General features: G+C 42.1%; 1 long non-coding RNA gene across 1 annotated transcript; it reads left to right on the plus strand.

The window, feature by feature from the left end:
- The first annotated feature begins 5,519 nt into the window (after positions 1-5,519).
- Positions 5,520-22,581, plus strand: LOC135290250 (uncharacterized). Its single transcript, XR_010352992.1, has 3 exons — positions 5,520-5,622; positions 15,909-15,976; positions 20,091-22,581. It is a non-coding gene; the product is annotated as an uncharacterized LOC135290250 (long non-coding RNA).
- Positions 22,582-23,026: the final 445 nt, after the last annotated feature.

Below are 23,026 nucleotides of genomic sequence, written 5' to 3' on the forward strand. Positions count from 1 at the left end.
TGAACAGTGGAGATGTCACACAAGATTAGTTTTGATATTGTCCTTTTTTTATCCAGGTTCCCTGTTTTCTCACTCTGAACACCTTTTAAAAATGTTGTTGGATTTCAAGCAACTTTAAGTCAGGTATAGAGATTTCAGGAGTAATTACATTTCTACATGATTCCTAAGAGCCCATTAGGATGCCCAAACTGATGTTTTCCCTGGAAGTCTGGCAGAGCTCAGTGCTGCATCATGTCCAGCCAGGACAAATGATGGGCACACATGTTAAGAAGACAGAATTCCTTATTTTCACTTCTCTCCTCACAGGTTGCTCATGCTGCTGGTGGAGGTGCTACACAGAGGCCTTACCCTGCATGTGCTGTGGAGCAGTCAGGAAAGTGCAATTATTGTGTTATTAGGAATATTTTTTTTCTCCATAAAAATACCTACATGGAAGCCAGCTAACCTTCTTTTCACCATCACAATAACTGTCCATGGTATTGTTTTTATGGATGTGCTTCAGTTTGGGACCCAACTATTCTGGGCAATGCTTCAGCACAAAAAATAGACAGACTTCAACCTCCTGGCCTCAGTGGTTCTGCCCATATCCTTCAAAGGCACCCTCTTAACATATAACTCCCTTCTAAAATTATGTTTCTTACTCACTTTTCAAAGATAGTTGTTGAATGACCATGGTTGACTTAGGAAGATTAAAGAAAATGTTATATATGCACCTGAAACTCTCTCTTTCTGACATACCTGTTTATCACCACTTAGAGACCAGCCATCCACAAAGATAATTTTAGAGTGACTGAGAAATATTTTAGCTTTGCAAGGAATAGCTGATCCTTGTTGCTTACTTTATGTTTCTTTGATCATATAATGTCTGAGGCCAGAGCTTGTTAAAAATATTCAGAAGTCTGCATTCATAGAAGCCAAGCCTATTATTCATATTTTTAAGTCTCTGAATTATCTCTCCATAAAGTGTAGATACAGAGTCTGAGGTTTTTTTTTGTTCCCATTCAAACACCGGAGCCACTGTGGTTCTTGGAGATTTTAATTCCTTTTATGTTCTCAGATGAATAATCCACTCTAAATCAATGTGTTTGCTCTAAACCTGAAACCAGTGAGAGAAAACCTCTTTCTATGAGACAACCTCAGCTCTGCAGTGTGGCAGCCAAATGCTATTAGATATGCTCTGTGTACCCTCTCCCATTAAACAAAAAAATGGGAATTATCTCTTCAGCTGAGGGTTAAAACCTACTGTGGGGTGAAGATAACAGTGACTCAAGAGCTCTTGGACACTTTTTTCTCCTGCCTTTCCAGAGGAGATGTAGTGATACCACAATCACCAGGCTGTGAAAGTGGAGGATATGGAGAGGACAGCAATTAGCATCCTAAATCCAGGGTTCTGCTGTAACTTGAGGCCCTTTGGAGGATCCACCCCAATTTTAAACTCTCTGTATTGCATAAACTCAGCTACTTAAGATGGGCCTGACAGATATGCCACAGGACATGAGAGATGTGTTTTTCTGGAAGGGCAGGTGGAAAGAGGAAATAATCCTTTTCAGCATCTACAGTGACACTACACGTGTGTGTGTAAGGCCACTGAATTCCATCCATTGGAGCTGAGCAGGTCACTCTGGATGTGGATTCAAAGCCAAAATCCTCCAACACCTGGCAGCTGTTTGAGGTCAACTTTGCGGGAGATTTTTGAGGTTTGAAGACCTCAGCAGGTGAAATGTGTCTTCCTGCCTCCTGTGGGCAGGAGTGCCAGGAAAGTCTCACTTGGCCCTGTGTCATGGGTTGTAAAATGTGCATATTCTATTTCCCATCTGTTAGAGGTGGGGCAGTTATCTTCTGTTCATTGGGCAGTTTTCTTTATCTCTTCCACAACCAATCCTCCCTCCAGGAGATCTCTTCTGTTAATGGGTCACTGAATGTCCCTGCATGGCTGATAAAATTCCATCATCCCTTTGGGAGATGCTCTGCCCAGGGGGAGGAGCCAAGCATTCCTACCTGGATATAGTCTGAGGTCTGGGACACCAGGAAGTCTTTTTCCACTGGATTCCCAGAGGAGCAGCTGCCTTTTCCACTGAATTCCCAGAGGAAGACCAGGCCCATCTAGAGCACCCCTGGAGCTTCAGAGGAAAACTCCTTCTGCAGGATCCCTGCTCCAGCAGAACCGCCCCTGTCACTTCAGGAGGACTGAGCCATGGAATGGGACTGCTGCCACCACCCTGACTCACAGGGTGTCAGCTCCTGTTCTGACTCTGGCAGTGTTGTTTTGTATTAGTGCAGTTTTTATTTTATTTTTGTTTTCTTCCCTAATAAAGAACAGTCATTCCTATTCCCATATCTTTGCCTGAGAGCCCCTTAAATTCAAAATTATAATAATTCAGAGGGAGGGGGGTTTGCATCTTTCCATTTCAGAGGAGGTTCCTGCCTTCCTTAGCTGACACTTGTCTTTTCAAACCAAGACACCCTGGGATATGTTTTAACTCCCCAAGATCCTCAATATGATCTTTATTAACTTCAAAGTTTACAAAGATTTCTGTTTTCTTTACAGACTCATCTCTAAGGGATGATGTTATAGCAATATTATGGAGAGGCCTGATCTTACGCAACACAGACCATTCCAAAATGCTGGCAGATGACACGAGAAATTAAAGAACACTGAGAGAAGCCCAGACTTAGAAGAGCAGACTGTGAGACTAAAGAATTTGCCTACAAAAATGGTGTAGAATGTGGGTGAAATCTTAATGTGTCAGGAATTCAGATACCAAGGTGGTAAGAGCAGTGTAAAAATGGAACCAGAGCACAAAAAAATGTAGCTTTGTATGAATCTCTGAAGTCTTCTACTAGACTTTCAAGCAAAACACATATTAAACTGCATTTCAAAACTATTATTTACAGTAAAAAGTACTAGATGAATTTGCTGTTAGTTGTAGATGAACTATGATGTACCAATTTCCTGTATTTTTTGAAAATAAAGAAAACTTAACCTTTGACTCTTGGCATTTTTATTTTGTATCTTGCCAGATGTATTACTTATACATTAATTTTTACCTCCCACCATCAACAACAACACAAGACTGTGACCTTCTCAGATGAGAATTATATGTTTTTTAAAGTTTTTTTCTGCTGTTGAAGGATTTTTCTGTTTTCCTTCCATGAAGGTTGTAGTTATAGCTTAGTCCTTTCATGCTAGTGCTGGCACTTGTAATGTGTGTCCCCTGAATTTATGTGACTCTAAATGAACAACTGCACTGAAGCATCTCATAAGCTTCTATATTTTCATTTCAGATTTACTACTGGTAATTACATGCCATGCATATAACAGAGGATCTAAAATCAATTGTGCGCTTTACATTTTACTGGGTACTTATTAATTTCAATATCTATCTCAATTTAATCGACATTTCCTGCATAAATAAATGAGCTTTTTTTTTTTTTTAAGAATGCAGCAATAATCCATTAGTGACATTTATGAATATTTTTAAATGACTAGTGATGCCATGAAGTGAAAAATATATGGAAATATGGAATGATTGATGAGGCACTCATCTCCTTTGGGAACTGACCTGTCCCCTAAATTTCTTACTTCCACTATTTTTGCATTATGAGTCACAGAACAACATGTTCTTGAAATGCACAGATGATGTTATTTTATCAGGGTGTGGAGTCCCCCCTTTCCTTTTGCTATGACTGAAGAGTTTTGCTTGATGCTACAATGGAATTGCTGAAGGTCCTGATAAGCCAGGAGGAGGATGATGTGTTTCAGCACACGGCCAGGTGCTTTCTGTGGCAGTGCAAGGGACATCTGGGGATGTCACACACTGGTGACCACTGTCCTGCACAGGACACCCCAACAATCCCATCCTGTGCTTGAGAGCATTGTCCAAACTCTTCTTGAGCTCTGTCAGGCTTGGTGCTGTGACCACTGCCCTGGAAACTGTTCCAGTGCCCAACCACCCTCTGGGTAAAGAAACATTTTCTGATATCCAACCTGAACCTCCCCTGGCACAACTCCAGGGCTTTCCCTTGAGTCATGTCACTGTCACCTCAGAGAAGAGATCAGTGTCTGCCCCTCCTCTTCCCCTTATGAGGATGTTAAAAGCCACGATGAGGTCTCCCCTCAGTCTCCTCCAGGCTGAACAGACCAAGGGATTTCAGCTGCTCCTTGTACAGTTTCCCCTCCAGACCCAGTGCTGAGTCTGCTCAAAGATTAACTCAGTGTCAATGTCAGCTGCCAGCAGTAGATGGGGGTGACATTCATGATTTCATTGTTGAGATCTGTGCTGTTTGCTGGCTCAGGGAGATGGATGGATCCATTTGAACATAGGTTTGGATTCATGTTTAATTGACATTGAGGACATAAACATTATTCTTTAAGTCTCATTTAAAAGAGAAGCATTAGTGTAGTAGGAATTGTAAGTTATGAATAACAATTCACTCCAAGAGCCCCTGAGGGAAATGTGTATTTCTTTCTGGGCACATTTTTTTTCGTAGTTTCAGAGTACCATAGAATGATTTGGGTTGGAAAGAATCTTCAAGAACATCCTGTTCCACCCCTGCCATGGGCAGGTGTTGAGTTTGCAGGGGTCCCCAGGACAAGATGAGAGGTGAGAATCTGACTCCATGTTCGTAGAAGACTAATTTATTATATTATGATATGATATTATATTAAAGACTGCTATACTAAAATGATACGAAATAATAGAGAAAAGGATACATCAGAAGTCTCAATAAGAACGCTAAAGAAAACTCATTACTGACTCCTCAGAGTCTGACACAGCTGATGGTGATTGGTCATCAAGCAAAAACAATTCACATGGGACCAGTCAAACAATCACCTACCACATTCCAAAGCAACAAAACTCAAGGAGAAGTAATCAGATAATTATTGTTTTCATTCCTCTCTGAGGCTTCTCAGCTTCCCAGGAGAAGAATCCTGGGCAAAGAAGATTTTGCAGAAAATATCACGATGACAGGCAGGGACAACTTCCACTAGACCAGGTTGCTCAGATCCCCATCCAACCCAGTCTTAAACACTTCCAGGGATGTGGAGTCCACAGCCTCCCTTGGCAACATCTTCCAGTGCCTCACCATGCTTACAGTAAAGACTTTTTTCCTAATATCTAATCTAAATCTCTCATCTGTTAATTTAAAACTGTTTCCCTTTCTCCTATCACTATCAGCCCATGTGAAAAATTGCCCATATTTTTCCTAGGAACTCTTCAGCTATGGCCAAGGAATGCTATTACTCTTGTCAGGCACCTGAAAGGGTTGTGTCTGATGGGAAACCACAGTGGGCTTGTCACACTGGGTGACCAATTGTCCCCTCTCCTCAAGTGAGTAGCACCAGTGGATGAGGCTCATCTGCTTTAGCATGAATACAGTGTGGAAATGGAGTCTTATCACACTCCCCTTCCAATCACTTGTGTGGGAAAGACTCTCCAAGGTACTATTTACCTGGTTCATTTTAAGCACCTGCTGCTCATAAAAAGCTGATTGGTGCTGTTGACACACCTGAAGGATGAGATTCCACCCTGAGGGACCTGGACAAGGTGGAGAAATGGGTCCATGGGAATCTCTTGGGGTTGGCTCCCAGTTCCTTGTCTGCAAAGAGGGTCAGTGCAGGTGAGTCAGTCATATTTAGCAGATATATCCTGGCCTAAATGATATAAGCAAGGGCACCCCTAAATCTGTAACAGTCAGAAACTGAAATAATTTGTTCTACTCTCTAGATCTGGAAAGTTACAAAAATAACTAATTTATATTTTATTCCCATGCTAGTAGTTAAAAGATGCATCAAATATGTGGATAATACCTGCATTTCTAATTAAGCTGTCAAAGGTGGCATTAACTCTACCCTCTACTCTCACACAAGGTCAGTGAGATGATCTTTAGGTACTCTTTTCCAAAATTATAGCTGTTCAGACTTTTCACCTGCTGTCACCAGGAGCAAGGGATAGAACCTGTGAATTTTGTGGTGGTGGAAATTCAAGCACTCAGATTTTGGAGTGGTTATTCTTGGCCAATTATAATTTAGGGCTCTTATTGCTTGTGGTTTTGTATTTTCATTTTTCAAATGTTTGAACTCAGTTGCTTTAATGGCTGCAGAACACTTGCCACATGCTTTCTGAGGTCTGGTCTCCCTACAGAAAATTCAGAAATGGCTGGCAATCCAAGCAAGTTCAGCTGAGGAATAATTAAGTTACATCTCAATTAGTCATTCATTAAAAAGCTGTCCTTGCCTCTCACTTAGCAGAATTAACAGAAGTCATTAGTTTCTTTCAGCTGTGGCCATATTTCCCAGCATATGTGGATGACACACAGTTGGTTTCAGAGGGAACTCAGAAACATGAAACTCAAGGGAAGGAAGTCAAGAACAGATTTTCCTGCAAAAATGGGGCAGCATCACACACCAGAGAGGTCACATTCTTATGGATAGCAGAGAAGAGACCAAGAGAAACAAGAAATTTGTGGGTGTTAACCCTTATCTGCAGATTCCCCCTTTCCCTGTCCTCTTCTACCTCTCTTCCCACCCAAAGTTTGGGAAACCTTCACTCAGGGGGCTGAGAGGTGGGGAGCAGCAGCACTCCAAACACAGCAGGAGAGAACCAATGCCTGTCTCAGCTGCTGGCACTGCTTGCTGTGAGTACTCTGTGTGCATCAGTGGGGTGGCAGGACATGTGTGAGCCTCAAGGCCAGATACAGGTAGCAGGTTACTGCCACATCTGCATCCTGGAATGAGGGAAAACCACAGGGAATGCTGCATCCTGAAAACCATCACTGCCTGGGTCACATGGAATGCCCACCTGGTAATCTCAGACACTTCAGCTGTTTGTGTGTGTGAAGTTCAGGAACCCAACTTGGAAGTCAGTTTGGGCAGTGAAGGGCAGGTGTTTGAGGCATTATGGTCCCCTAGACAAAGCCTCAAATTTTTTTTGGAGAGGAGGATTAATCAAATCTGTATGATGCTTTAGACAACTCCTTAAAATTGCTCCAACATCACCTTGTCTATCTGTTGGCCTCTCAGGCCTTAATCTCAGCTGAAACAGCTCAATATTATGGTAAAAAAACCCCATAATCAAGAATGTTTCACTCCAAACCAAGATGTCAAAGCCTGGTCCTTCACAGGTAGTCTCCAGACAATACCAGTGAACTTCTTGGAGTATGACAAATACCACTGTGATTTTGGGAGCTGAGATCTCATTTATTTCAATTTACTGCCCAGCTCCTGAAGATCAGACACTGCTTGACTCTCCTCGTTTTGTCAGGCAGATTCTCTACTTGAAATTGCCCAGTGGGACTTACCACAGGTTATCCAAATTCACTCTCTGAGGCTTTCATTTTAATCTTGATTTAGACAGAGAGACAGAGCATTGTCTGTGACCCACTTTGCTGAGTGGAGAGAGCTGGAGATACCCTTCACTGTGCAGGGAAGTGCAAGGGAATTTGAGACAGAATGGTTTCACATTGAAACAGAGTAGGGTTAGATTAGATATTAGGAAGAAATTTTTCCATGTGAGGGTGGTGAGGCCCTGAGATAGGCTGCCCAGAGAAGCTGTGTATGCCCCATCGCTGAAACTGTTCAAGGCTGCAGAGGACTTGGAGCAACCTGGGATAGTGGAAAGTGTCCCTGCCCATGGCAGGGTGTTGGAATGAGATGATCTTGAAGGTCTGTTCCTACCCAAACCATTTTGTGATTCTGTGATTCTGCGATATAGATCTACACACAAATATGTTTATATATAGATAGACACACATATTGCTCTCTGCAGGCCTGAAAAGTGAATGACACTGGTTTAAAGCTGTCACTGTTTTAACTTGGAGCTGTCACTGACTGGGAAGTTCTTTTCTACTCATAGAGAGCAGAGTGACTTCTTTTTGGAAAAACAGAGCACCAAAATGAGATCTTTCCCTGTGTAAAATGAGTTCTGTCTCTGTAAAGCAGGTTGCTATTTCTGTCCTCCTGCTACATCTGGAAGCCAGAAGTATGGCCAGGCATTGGACTTGGTGTTCCTTGTGTGATCTTTCCAACTCTGGATATTCTATTCTCTGATTAAATTATCTTCTCCTTTGGAGGCCTGACAAATGGAACATCAGAAATCAGAGAAAGATACACAGTCAAGGGTCAGAGACCAGAACACAAGATATTTGCTGTTCTCTGCTCTCTGGAAGCACAACACAGAGAAAACCAGCCAAGTCATTGAGGGAGGTAGTTTGTCATGGTTTGAGAGGTTGAACTGGGTGGTTTCTCCATTTCAGACTTATGGAGCTGCGTAAGAGCATGCCACAATTGCCAATGGACACAAAAATTACAAAAAGAATGTAGAATCACACTGGTAGTTGTCTTGGTACTGTTTCTGTTGGTGGGTACCACATACTTTACCCTTTAGGACTTGACACCAGTTTTCACCTTGCAATTTCCCTCCTGGGGCACAACCCCAAACTTTTGCTGTCACCAGATCCAGGTTTGTTTGTGCTGCTGAGCAGCTGTAATCTCTGTCTGCTGCCTACTGTGAACAGCTCAGTTTGGGGAGAAACCAAGCTCAGCTGTGGTACCAGGCAGCCAAACCTCCTCCAGAGGAGCATGGCAGGTGGTGGAAGATCTCAAGAGCAGGACAGTGCAGGGAAGGCTGAGGAGGGAGGCAGTGGCTCTGAGCAGGTCAGCACTGCAGGGCTGACAGATCTTTGGGAATATGCTGACTCACAGGATTGTGGTTTTACAAGGTTTTTCAGTTGCTCTCATCACTCTCATTTCCAAGAGATTTGTGGATCTGTCCTCACAAGCTCTCAGTGAAGGTTATGGTGTGTGCTGCTACCCCTATTCAGCAGGAGCACCAGGAGAGGCATTTTGTGGTGGAGAGATTTAACTGAGATCACAAAATTCATTAATGCCAAACCCTGAGATAGAAGCTGACCTTTTTGTATCCCTTTGAAATGGTTCCTTGAGGCTGACCCTGCAGAATCTGTTCTCAAGGTTGTAAGATTATGTATTTAAGCTTTGTACTGAAGTGTTCCTTAAAAACGAGAATTGTCATTCATTCAATAAATAAATCATCTTTCACATCAGGACATGCATGGCTGAAGACATGGAAGTAATGCAAGCATCAGGTGCCCAGAATTTTGCAAATATAGATAATTCCTTAATGAACTGAAAAATATGTTCTCAGTATGAACTTAGGACTCTAAGAGTTGCAATGTACAAAGTATTTCCTTTTGGGCAAAACTGAAGAAATATTATGCACAAAACCTCTTTCTTTTTAAAGGCAGAGACTGATAGATTTATGAGCAGGATAAAATGACCTGGTGGCAGATTTAGTGGGCAAGGAGAACATTTCCACTTGGAACGATTCCTGTTTCTGTGCATGCCTCCTACTGTTTCTGTGATTTGCAGAAAAATTAGGAGAGGTACTTACCTATTGGCACCCCAGTGCCTCCATTCTTAAAGATGAAAAAAAGAAAGAATTTAAAACATGTATTGTGTAAAATTCACTTCTGTCTATTTTTTCATTCAGCTAATATAGTTGGTTGAAATTTCTGAGGAAAAAAGCAGTTGTTTGTGAATTGTATTCTAAAAATAAAAATTCAAAAAGTAGGGAATAGTGCACTTATTTCACTAGAAAAACATAAGTTCTTTTAAAAGCAGAGGTTTTTTGGTTTTTTTGTTGGTATCAGCTTGAAGATGAGAAATGGAGAAATCTTTCCTCTTTCTTCTTTTGGGTGGTAAGGAAAGCTCAACTCAGCAAGACTGAGGGCAATTCTCAGCTTTGTTAATCTTTTGATGCATCCCTTAGCACTTCTGGGTGTCTTTCCCTCATCTATGGAATTAGAAAAGACCCCACTACCCTTCTCTCCTTGATGTCTTTTATCTGTAAGCTCCTCTAGGCAGGACTTTTTCTTACTTCTGTTGTTCTGTAAGTAGGAAATTGATGGAGTTGCTTCCCCAAACAGACAATTTAACCAAAAGATTTACCTTACATTTTGTACATTTTGACTTTGTCGTATAATTATTTGATTATATAATTCAAATATAAGGCAATGGGAAGAAAGTCTGTGGTGGATGAATCAGGTTATAGCTACAATTTGTGGATATATTTACCAATCTGTCCCAGTATGACAGCACCAACTTTCTCCCAGTCCAAGATGTCAGGCATGAAATGGCATTAACAATGTGAAGATGAAAAGCAGACAAGGCAAACCAGACATAAATGTGGAATGAATATAGAACAGCCTGACTAAAACAACATTTCATCTGCTTTTCAATGAACTACAAAGTTCAGCCACTCCAGTAGCAGTCGGGAGTGACAAAGGGAGAGCATCTCATGATTGTCCAGGAATATTGCATTTTATGACCACGGAACTTTTTTTTTTTTTTTTTTCCCAAATGGAAAATGAATGTTTTTCCATAGAGCTGATGGGACCCAGCCCTTCTCCAGAGATGCTGGGGGTGCACAAGAGGCTCTGAACACGACCATTCCCTCCTGACACACCGTTTGCCTCTTGCCACGCAGGGGTTTGCACTCATCAGTCCTGGCTGGTTTCACATCCATCTCTGGATGGGAGAGGGAGGGATCCCTCTGACAGGTTGATTTTGAGTTGCTTCCACAGCCTGGGCTGACACCCAGTTCCTGAGCTGATTTATACAGTAGCTCAGTGAGTGGAAGCTGGTTTATAATGCAGTGTGGTCTGAAATGATTTTGCTTGCATCTTGAAGTGAGCACCCATCCATCAACGCACTCAGAGTCACTCTGCTGGCCCCTAAAAGTGTTCCTGGCAGGTGTCTTTGCTATGAGCCTTCTCCATCCTGTTCACACATATTTTTTAAACTATTGAATTAGAATTAGTTAGAATACCAAGTTTTCAGCTGAAAAAGCTCATCACAAAGGAACTTGGCCTCTGAATCCTTCTGGAATTCCATATTGTCTGCTGGGGAAATCAGTGGAATGATATTTTTTGAAGTGTTTTAGGGTATCAAGGTGCCTCTTTATACTAATTTCTCAGATGTGCTCACAGGGAGAGATGGGCACACAGAGTGAGAGAGAGCAGGGAGCTGGCTCTCAGAAGTGTTAAAACATCTGCAAAGCCCAGTGAATGTTAAGCATTTGAGTCTATATTACATCTGAATGCATTTTTACAGACTTCTCTTTTTCTTCTTTCAAAGAAAGACAAAAATGAAATCAATACATTTGAGCACGAAGATTGTAAGATTACTTCAAAATCCACCAATTTAGAGTGTGGTTGTTCTGCAAAGATTACTGCCTGATGGAGTTCTTGTTTGCCATTGCTTTCAAGTAGTTTGTGAGCATTTTCAAACCAAGTGTTTTCTAGGAAGACATTGTCATGACAGAGCATTGTCCTTGAACTGAATAACTAAGAGTTTAAACAATAGTGAGGAAAGGAGATGGCTAAAAAACCACAAATCTCACTGTAAGAGCATCTTGTTGGAGCAATCCTGACGAGACCATAAAGATTAGAGGGATGGAATACCTCTGCCATGACTCAGAGATTTGGGGTTGTTCAGCCTGAAAAAGAAAAGGCTCTGGGGAGACCTTGGAATCCATTTCAGTGCCTAAAGGGACTTAGAGAGCTGTAGAGGCACTTTGGACAAGGGTCTGGAGTGACCCGAAAAGGGGGAATGGCTTTAACCTGACAGAGGACAGGTTTGGAATAAATATTGGGAAGAAATTCTCCTCTCTGAGGGTACTGAAGCCCTGGCACAGGTTGCCCAGAGAAGCTGTGGCTGCTCCATCCCTGGAATCGTTCAGGGCTGGGTTGGATGGGGCTTGGAGCACCCTGGGAGAATGGAAGGTGCTCCTGCCCTTGGCAGGGGGTTGGAAATGAATGATCATGAATGTCCCTTCCAACCCAAACCATTCTGTGGCTCTGTTATTTCTATGGGACACCTGCCTTGCAAATGCTCATTTCAGCTGGGATAGGATGCAATGGAATTCCACTTTCTATCACCGAGATCTGTGCATGGCTCCAAGCATAAATATCACAAATTCCTGTCACCCTCATTGGGTTTCTCATGCCCACTGGAGACTGGCACGACTCTTCTGATTCTTTGGGATCAAAATGCTCCTCCAGACTTAGCACTGAGCATGCTGAAACTCTACACTTTAACTTCAGTTAAAAATGTGAATGTGAAAAGGTAAGAGGGAGCCTGGATAGTGTGGGATGAGTAGGAAAAATTGTGCAGCATCTCAGTTTACCAAGAATTGCGGATGAGAGGAAATACAGATTAAAGCAATTTTTTTTTTTTTCAGGTACTTGAGAAATGTTGAAGCCTCATGTTGAAGCAGGAGCTAATTTGCTGTGCCAGGCTCTAGTTAGGGCAGAATTACATCCTCTGACTGTGTGGAGAAGAAAGTCACTTTTCATGCTCGTGCATCAAGGGTTTCATACTTGTGCGAGTAAGTGCAGGAGCTTTACCTCTCTCACAGAGCTCATTTTGCCCACAGAGCTCCCTGGCTGGTGCTCAGTACCTCCCTCCATTTTTACCTCAACAGGAAGAATCAGGGAAATATCCTTGTTCAGTTTTGTAGAGACTTTCACCAGATTGTAAGAAAACCCTTTCAGGCCCTTTCTAAGCACTCTGGCTGTTCAAAGGGTTCATTATTCTTCCTGAGAGATGCTGCTCAGTTTGTTTTGAAGATGAGGGGCATTTCATCTTTTACTTTTTACATTATTAGGCAGAGCAAGTTGCCCACTCACAGGAGATAGTTTAATCAGCTGTTATTGGTGGGGTAGATAAGACTAACCAGGACGTTTGCATGTCTTTCCCCAAATAAACTCAGATCCAGTGGAGGATGTGGCAGAGTCACATTTTTCTCACTTCAGTGTTTCTGAATATAAGGTCACAAACCTCTTGAATTTATTTGTATTCTCCAAGGTGGGTAACCCCAGGGAGCTGTTTTTACTTCCCACAGACTGAACATACAACTGGAAATAGAAAAGACAAAAAAAAAAAAAAAGGAATAAACATCTCCTCACCAACACAGCAAGACAGTCAGGAAAAGTCAGGAACTCAAATTCATGTGGCTAAAGCTCAGAGTCAGAACCATGTGTGGGAACACACAAAATACTCAACTGCCTTGAGAAAACACTGCCAGAACTGCAGGGAAAATTAAATCTCTCCCTTTTTCTCCCTTGTGGGTGTCTGAAGGGGCCATTTCTGCAGCAGATGTCTTTTTAGGCTCCATAACTTATCCTGTCCTTGGTCCCTGTGTGGACACAGCTGGAAGGAAGCTGAGCTCAGTCCAGTTCCAGGGTAGAAAGGGCAGTTGTCACTTGGGATGATGCCTGCAATTATTCCTACCTCCATAGCTCTGCTTGCTCATGAAGAACTTGCTTGGAAAATAATTTGTAATTATTCTTCTCCTGGCTGCTTGTGCTGTAATTATTAATCAATCTTCATTTTTATGTGATCTGTACTTGCTTCCTGGTTAATATTTTAAATTGATATTGTGTTGTTTTTGTAATTATTAATAACGATATTTTTATTTGAGCATGATGACTGTGATTAGAGGTAAATGCAATTTCCCAATGGAAAATTATTAAGCTAAAAATACCAGCTTCATCAATTTCTATAATTTACAGTGGCATATTTGCAATTAATTCAGAAAGCAATACTTCAGATTAAAATAGAGGATTTATGTTCCAGCATTTTGCCAAGCACAAACCTCCCATTATATTTATAAAATCTGGAGGAATGTTTTAAGATCAGTTAATTGGTCAAACTTTGGCTCACTGTTGCTAACTGATGTGCCTAATCATATTTCTTCTTCAACAAAATAAGTTTCTAAAGGAAGTGCAGTAAAGAGAGCAGAAAACTTCTGTCCACACAGCTCAGGCTCCACCTTCTTTCAATTTTTTACCTCACTCTGGACCATCTCTGCAACACTCTGCATCAGGCAGTGACATCTCGTGCCTGGAACACGTACTGCAAACAACCCTCTGACAATGTCTGTCCAGGACATCTGGATATGACCAGAATAATCAAGAATCACAGCATGGTTTGGGTTGGAAGGGATTCCTTCAACAGCATCTTCCTCCATCCGCCTGTCACGGGCAGGGACACCTTCCACAATCCCAGGTTGCTCCAAGCCCTGTCCAACCTGGCCTTGGACACTTCCAGGGATGGAGCATCCACATTTTTTTGGGCAACCTGTGCCAGGGCTTCTCCACCCTCACAGGGAAGAATTTCTTTCTATTATCTAATTTAACCCACTCTAATTTTAATGCCAGTCCCCCTTATCCTTCCCGTTTGCATCAAAATTGGCATGAAAAAGGAGAAAAGCTCAGAGTTCAATGCTCTAAATTAATGTTGCCTCCTAATACTTTAAAACTGCATGGAGAATGCCTCCCAACCATGCAGACACTGTTTTAGGTGCTATGATTTACTCACCTCTAAGTCTTTGAGATACACAAAATGTGCTTCACATTTTTTGGGGCAAAGTACCCAAAGCTTTGGACAGCCCACACTCTGAGGACTATTTAAAAGTAATTTTGAAGATCCTTTCTGGGTTGCTTGGAAAAATATGATTTAAAAGGCAGAAGAGATGGATTATCATAAAATGATGGAATCATAGAATCATTAAAATTGGAAAAGACCTCCAAGACCATCAAGTCTGACTTTTGACTGAACACTGTCATGCCCACTAAACCATACTGTGAAGTGCCACATCTACTCTTTTTTTGAGTGCTTCCAGGGTTGGTGACTCCACCACTTCCCTGGGCAGCCCATTCCAATGTTTAAACACTCTTTCAGTGAAGAAAATGTTCCTAATATCCAACTTGAACTTCCCTTGACATATATACACTTGTGAATATAATTTAAATATTTAGAAACTAGCAAAGACATCTGGCTGTTCTTTGTATTGTGGAGCAATTCTGCTGCAGTATGAAACAAAGATGAGGACCCACTTGGGACCTCTTGCAGAGACAGCTACACGAGTACAATGTGCAGCTTTAGACCTTCTCAGAGGAGTTTGGAATAGAAATGGTGAGGCTTAATTAGTAGGCAAAGAGAAATCAACAATAGACCATGGTTCCTAGAATAAATTATGTGCCACATGTAGAAGAGGCAGGTTATTTTTATCATTTGTGTATAAATATTAAAGTTTAGTTGACGTTTACTGGCAATTACACTTAGAAAATTCTTACATATTCCAGATTTTGTTGTGTCTTTCATAACTCCCAGGCTGTGAGTGGCTATTCTGGCCCATTCCAGAGACCTGATTCACTTGAAGAAAATCCTTGTTCTCTTCTCTTTCTAATTCCATATTTGTATTTAATATTTTATAACAATTGACTGTGAGCAAGTTTAATATTTCCCCCTGCCACCAGCAGAATATATTATGTTTTCATTTAATGTGTCAATTAGCCAATTCTTTGCTTCATCAATATGCATTTGTCACCAGAGATGTTTGCTAAGCCAGACCAAAACACCACAAGGACACCAAATGTCTAGAGAGTCTTTCAGCCTTGCAGCTGCTCGGTTTTTTTTTTTTTTTTCAATTCCCCTCTAGGAAGTTTAGACAACATATTAGAGAAATTGGTTAATTAAAACATAATTCCCAGATCCATGGCAATAGATACTCAGCCTTGCTGTGCTAGTTCTGCTCGTTGGGCTAATAAATCACTGAAATGATATAATTGTTTTCCTCAGCATGTGCAGAGCTGAAATGACTTCTGTGGTAGATTTGCTGAGAATTATTGCAGCAGAACACAACTCTCTTCCTCTGAATCCCAGGAACGTCCATGTCCAAGCACTGAATAAAGGAATAAAAGAAATTATGAATCTCATTTGGTCTTGTGAATGGAGGCAATAGCTTGGACAGGGGGTTAGGTGGAATTTATTGTGTATAAGAGACTGTGTGATGCAACTACTGACACAATTGCCTTTTTGTCAGGAGAGGGTGGTCTGGCTTCATCCACCTACTCTTCATTCAGAAACCTGCTGGAAGGATCCCCGGAATGCGTAAGTAGCTTTTTACATGACATTTCCAATATTTAAATCACTCATGCACAACTTATCAGCTCCAAAGCCCCCCACAACAAATGAGTAAACACAATGCCCACCCTAAAAGATGAGAGGAACGAAGGCATAGAAGGCAAAACAAGGATCCTAAAGTTGTTACTGATCAAGAAGAAGAAAAGAAAGCAACTTATTTTTCTTGATAAAAAGTAAATTCTCAAAAACCCCCCACCTTTCATAGTGACCATTATTATTAGTGAACAGATTGACTTCAGCAAGCATTCAAAATGTCTAAGGAGCAAAATAGATAATACATGTAATTTTCACAGCTCCTGAAAGAACCTTTATTTTTACTTTTTAGCCAAAAATTATGTTTTCACTTAGGAATTGATTATTTTCTCTTAGAGAGAAAGGAAAATGGTTAAAAATAGTCTGAACATAAAATGCCATATTCCAATTTTGATCAAAAGGAACATCTTGTTCCTTCTGGCACAAGAATATGTCATTTCATTTGGATTTTGTTAAGAAACAAAACAAAACCATTCTTATCCCTAAACATCAGCTTGAAAACAACATTTCATTATTTTTCTTCTTGTAACAACTCCTGTTCCATCAAAAGCATTGCTGAATGACAGGTTCAATGCTTGCTGCTAACAGCTGAAAAACAGATAATTCTCTTTTTATTGTAATCTTCAGCTTGCACCATAGAATCAGAGAATCATTAAGGATGAAAACCCTCTAAGAGCACTGAGTCCAGCCATTGACCCAGCACTGCCAAGCCCACCTCTAAACCATGACCCCAGGTCCCACATTTACATATTTTGTGAATGCTTCCAGGGATGGTGGTTCCATCACTTCCCTGGTCAACCTGTTCCTATGTCTGACCACACTTTCAGGGAAGACATTTTTTCCCAATATCCTTCTAATATCCTAAAGTTGAAACCTTCCATTGGTGCAACTTTAGGCCATTTCCTCTTATCCTGTTGCTTCTTACTTGAGAGAAAATATCAATTACCTGCCTAAAACCTCCTTTCAGGGAGTTGTAGGAGCAATAAGATGCCCTCCAAGACTCCTTTTCTCCAGGCTGAACCCTCCCAGCTCCCTCAGTTGCTCCTCATCAGACTTGTGCTCCAGACCCTTTCCTGACATTCCCCATTCTGAAATGCAGAAGTGGATAAATTATTTCCACCTCTGTCCTGTCCAGATTATCAGTTTATAAAGCTGGATAATTCCAAATCCTTTCTCTTGGGTTGCTAACCCCTTAATTGCAAGCCATGATTTTGTGTGCTGCCCTCACCAACCCCGCTCCTACCCTGGTCCACAGCAAGGTCTGTAATTCACAGATAAAGGTGCTCTATAATTCAGAGATAAAGGTGTTCAGCTGAAAGTTAATATCCATGAAGGAGGCAGCGGGCAGATATTCATCTTGGCATTGACCAAGCGTGCAGCTGGGCCTGGCTGATCCAGCAACATGACACTTTATTATTACAGATGAAACATGAATTATCCATCTTTCCCCTTCCTTCTGGTTCACAATGCAGTAACAAGGCTTGTAATGCACCATAAGGGCTTGTAATATTTGCATGACCAGATGCCTTAATAACATTGGGTGCACCAGCCTGAACTTTATGTTCATCCTCTTTTCTCTGTGTGCCTCTGGGGCATTGACCTAAAAATATATATTTCTCCATCTTCTTTTCACCCTTTCTTCCTTCACATGCTAGGTTCTGCAAGAAAGTGATTGCAGGGGGGGATCTCTGCTGTATATTAGTAAATTTATTTATTGCTTATGAGTAGAAGTTTCACAGATTAACCATATAAAGAACTATGTGGTGTTGTGTTTTTTCTCTCTTTTTTATTTTTTAATCTGCATTTACTATCTAAATTGGAGGCTTCCTCTTGCCCTTGCTGAAAAGAAAAGTGAACATCTCATGCTTGCTCCCCCTCCCCATGTCACCCCTGATTTGAGGGGCCTGCAAGCTGGTTGATTAGGAAAATAAGATTGGGTCTGTGTTGCTGCACACACAAGTGGTGTGTAATAGACCCACCATCCCAGGAGTGTGTCACTTACACCACTAAACATCCTTTTAATCATCTACATAAATAATGCAAAGCCTCAGAAGCTGCAGCCTGCTAAAGGAACAGCACAAGAAACTCTGTAAATACATTAACTACTGAGGTATTTTGCTGATGTCATTCTTGACAGTGTGTTTTTGTTTGGGAGTTACCACACGAATGTTGCTGTGGCAGGGAGACGTGCAGAATCTCTGCCAACCTGATTAATCTACCATGATTTTGGTGGCAGGGGTTTTTTTGATGTGTTTCCAGTTTCTTCCTTTTCCATTCTCCAAAATGATAGTTGTAGAACCAGCCCCATAGACTGATGGATGCTGTAACCATGGAGTGAGTGTTGTTCATTTTGACAGACTTATTCTCAGGCACTATTTTTCTAAACTCACATTTCAAACCCATCAATTAAAACCTGCTCTGCCCAGGGAGCCCAGGTTTAGCACGGTGGGTTCAGATTCACCAGCCAGGCAAAAGGAGATGCAAGATGAGGAAAATGTTCCACAGATGAGCAGTGGCTTTGTGTGGTCAGAAGTTATAACAACCTTTCAGCAGCCATGCACAGTAGAGATCATTTAGAAAGGCAAAAGAGTGCAAAAAACCCTCATGACTATGCTACAGATTACTGAGGGAAGGAGAGTTTTGAGCATTGGCCCAGTCCTCCTATAATAAAGATGGACTCTGGTTGTCATTTGCTCCTTTCTTGCCTTTGGGCATCACTTTTCTCTTCCTTGTAAGCTCTTAGTTGTCAGAAGTGTTAGTCAAACAGTTTCTGTATCACTTTGAATTTATATATCCCTTGCCTGCATTTTTCTCTGGGAGGTTAAATAAGGCCCATGGGAAAAGGCAATGCTGGTCACAGGCAGAGTGGTGGGGGAATTACCAATGTGAAGCTTCACCTTGAGTATGCAGATGTCTGGGGGAGACATCACACTCTGCCTTACTACACAGAGTTTCAAAAGAACAGCAAAAAAAAATTTCCCTCTTTCTGAAGTGAGGGAAATCCAGCAAATAGGGTTTTTTTTTGGTTAGGTAACATTTTCCAAAACAATGAGAAACTTCATGTCTGTGTTGTACAAATGAGCCTTCATAGTGTTTCATTCAGAAGCAGCTCTTTTTCCATGTGAAAAATGTACTGAAAAAAGAAACCCAAAGAAAGGGAAGGAGAAAAATAAGGAGGGAGGGAGGGAGGGAGGAAGGGAGGGAGGGAGGGAGGGAGGGAGGGAGGGAGGGAGGAAGGAAGGAAGGAAGGAAGGAAGGAAGGAAGGAAGGAAGGAAGGAAGGAAGGAAGGAAGGAAGGAAGGAAGGAAGGAAGGAAGGAAGGAAGGAAGGAAGGAAGGAAGGAAGGAAGGAAGGAAGGAAGGAAGGAAGGAAGGAAGGAAGGAAGGAAGGAAGGAAGGAAGGAAGGAAGGAAGGAAGGAAGGAAGGAAGGAAGGAAGGAAGTGGCGGAAGGAAGTGGCGGAAGGAAGGAAGGAAGTGGCGGAAGGAAGGAAGGAAGGAAGTGGCGGAAGGAAGGAAGGAAGGAAGTGGCGGAAGGAAGGAAGGAAGTGGCGGAAGGAAGGAAGTGGCGGAAGGAAGTGGCGGAAGGAAGTGGCGGAAGGAAGTGGCGGAAGGAAGGAAGGAAGTGGCGGAAGGAAGGAAGTGGCGGAAGGAAGGAAGGAAGGAAGGAAGGAAGGAAGGAAGGAAGGAAGGAAGGAAGGAAGGAAGGAAGGAAGGAAGGAAGGAAGGAAGGAAGGAAGGAAGGAAGGAAGGAAGGAAGGAAGTGGCGGAAGGAAGTGGCGGAAGGAAGTGGCGGAAGGAAGTGGCGGAAGGAAGGAAGGAAGGAAGGAAGGAAGGAAGGAAGGAAGGAAGGAAGGAAGGAAGGAAGGAAGGAAGGAAGGAAGGAAGGAAGGAAGGAAGGAAGGAAGGAAGGAAGGAAGGAAGGAAGGAAGGCTTAGATAAGAAGGTGAAAATTTTGAAAGAGAGTTGAATGACCTGGAAATTTGGCTCTGAATGAATCAAAGAAGGACAAATCAGGTTGTTAATCTGTCCATTGTCCCTTATTTTCCAGGAGGCTCAATGAATTGCCCTTTCTCTTCTCCTGCCACCATATCTGCATTATCCTTTGCTCTTGGCCAAGGTCCATGACATTGTCTCCATTCCAGCATGACACTGTGAGACCCAGAGCAGGACACAGAACTCAGTCAGCTAAAATCAAGACTCTGTGCATGACTTTGAACTACAAACTTCTGGCTTTCTCCCCACTGTAACTCAGTGAACCACCAGAGATTCTGATATCCAATATCAGCATATGATCTGACATTTGGCATCCCACCCACTGGAGCTCCAGGAAGCTGAGAGGCATTTCCAGCTCTTCATCCTTCTTAAAAAGAGGTGCTAAAATCATAAATATATGGTAAAGTCAGGGAAAATACAACCATGGAATGGCTGGGTTTGGGTGTGTAAGCCTGGGGGAAGGGCCATAACTTAATCCTGGAACAGGATGAATATTGGAAGGTCCCCCAGATCCATCAGCAGAAAACACTTATGATGTTAATAAACTCCTGCTTTCTCCTTGTCAATATGGCTTTAGCAAAATCAACAGCATGGGGCATGGAGCTCCAACTGTAGTGTATAATAAGGGGGTGTTGTACATTGCACAAATATTATGATTTATTTTCAGAAGGAGAGAGATGCCACAGATCCTTGTGCTCTCAGGGACTCTAATTTATTGCCTAATTAAACACTTGCTGCCAGATTGTCCATCCTGTCATTTTTAATTCCTGGTCTAATACCCCAGACAAGAGAACACTTAAGGAGGCTCCCTTCCACAAGTGAGGCTTAAATGAGGAAAGATGTTAATGTCTGTTTCCTAATCAAAGTCAATAGGCTATCAGGAGCAATTACTCTTTAGCAGGTCTGTTCTTCTGACACCATGCAATGTGTATGAATCTGCCAAGGTCTGGTGACACTTTATCCCCTTGCTGTGATGGCAGAAGGCAAGGCTAGCAACTCAAAGCTCAGAGGAACCCTTGGCAAGACATGCAGGCAACAGGGACAAGCAGAACATGTTTCTTTTTCGCCTGAAACTAGATTTTCTTCCTTCTAGAAGTGTTGTTTGGAATGAATGCTAAGGCATCTTGAGGCAAGGGAGACCTGAGGACATTTTATTTTAGACTACCAAGTGCTCTCACTGCCTTGTATATTTTTTCCCTTTCTTCATTCCTCTGAGATGGCGACACTGGGCCTAACCCTGAGTTTTACAGAGTCACAGCTCTTCTCCAGGTCTGTCCTAGAAGCCTTACACAGGACTGCAAAAAAAGTAAAATTTGAGAGAGAAATACATTTGAGAAATTCAGCCTCTCTTGATTGGAACCCCAGCTTTGTCCCTGTAGGTTGCTGACACGCTGCTTTTAAGTCCCTTCAAAGTCTTAATTTCTCCAGGATACACCCTCCTAGCTCTCTCACCCCCTCCTCAGCAGCATGTGATGATCTTCTTGTCCTTTAGGTGCCTGGAAATAAGTTATATGAAGCTTTGCTCTGTAATTTTCCCAGGAAATTATGATGATAATCTTATAATTCCCTGCATCCTTCTTCTTGCCTGTTTTGAAAGTGGGCATGAGGCTTCACAGCCTCTGGTTTTGGCTTTCCCTTCACTGTACATCCCTTTGCCCAGTGTCTCAGTGGATAATCGGGTTGGATTTGCCATGGTTTTTGTTGGAGTGTGGCTACTGTGGTGTCTTCCTTGAGAACCTTGCAGAAGCTTCCCTTTTGTCTGATGTGGGCTGTGGAGAAATGAGCCCGTGCCAGGTTTGCTGGCAGAAATTGTGAATTTGTGGCTGATCTGTGTTCCTGAAGGACCGACCCCCTGGGAGGGACCCACAGTGCAGCAGTTTGGGAAGAACTGAAACCCATGGCTTGTGTTGGAGAATTTCCTGGAGGAGTTTCTCACATGGGAGGAACCCCACACTGGAGCAGGAGAAGAGTGTGAGAAGTTCTGCCTCTGAGGAGAAAGAATGACAGAGAAAATGGGATGAACCGACCATAACCCCCCTTCCCTTCCTCTACAGCACTGAGGTGAGGGTAGGTAGAGAAATCGGGAGTGAAGCTGAGCATGGGAAGAAGAGAGAGATAAGGGGAAGGAATTTTTAAGCTTTGGTTATACTCCTCTGCTGTGACTGATAATAAATTCTATTTCCTTGAGTGGACTCTGTTTTGCCCATGACAACAATTTCTGAGTGATCTCTACCTGTCCTTAACCTGATCCAAAAGTCTTTGATATATTTTCTCTCCCCTGTCCACCTGAGGAGGGAAGAGAGAGAAGTTTTGGTGAGCACCTGGTATCCAGCCAGGGTCCACCCAGCACAATATTGCATCCAGAATGTCAGAAAAAGTGTGCTCAAATTCTGTGCCTCCTGATGTTGGTCATCCACTGTGAAAACCTCTTCACAGATTCTCCCACCTGAACAGGAAGGTCTGGCAAGGTCGTGGCCACAGCCTCATTTCTCTTTGGATCCAGCAGTAGCAGGAAAAAAAATTGCAATGCCTATGAAAGTGTCAGCAAATTCAAGGACAGCAGAGTTGCAGGTAGCTACTCAAATGTCAGGTTTTTGTGAGGCATTCATCTACTCTGTCTCTTTTCTTATTCATTCCACCCTCCCTATTTAGCTTTTGCTGTTTTATCCCTCATATTAGTGACATGATGCTTCCTGTCTCTGCTTGGCAAGCCAGCATGAAAGCTGAGAATATGTAGATGTGGTGTAAGCTGTTATTATCACCTTAAATAAACCTGGTAATATCTCATGTCAGAATTTATATCCCTTTATAACCAATCTCTTTTCATAGTACCTCTTAACAATTGCTGTGTGTAGATTTTTTGTCAAAAAGGTAAGCAAAGTCATATATATATATATTTATATATGTATATATATAAATATATATATTTGTGTCTGTCTATGAATTGTACATATGCACATAAATACAAGTTATTTATCAAGTTTTTCTTTC

Source organism: Passer domesticus, chromosome 1, assembly GCF_036417665.1.
Source record: "Passer domesticus isolate bPasDom1 chromosome 1, bPasDom1.hap1, whole genome shotgun sequence".
Lineage (NCBI taxonomy): Eukaryota > Metazoa > Chordata > Aves > Passeriformes > Passeridae > Passer > Passer domesticus.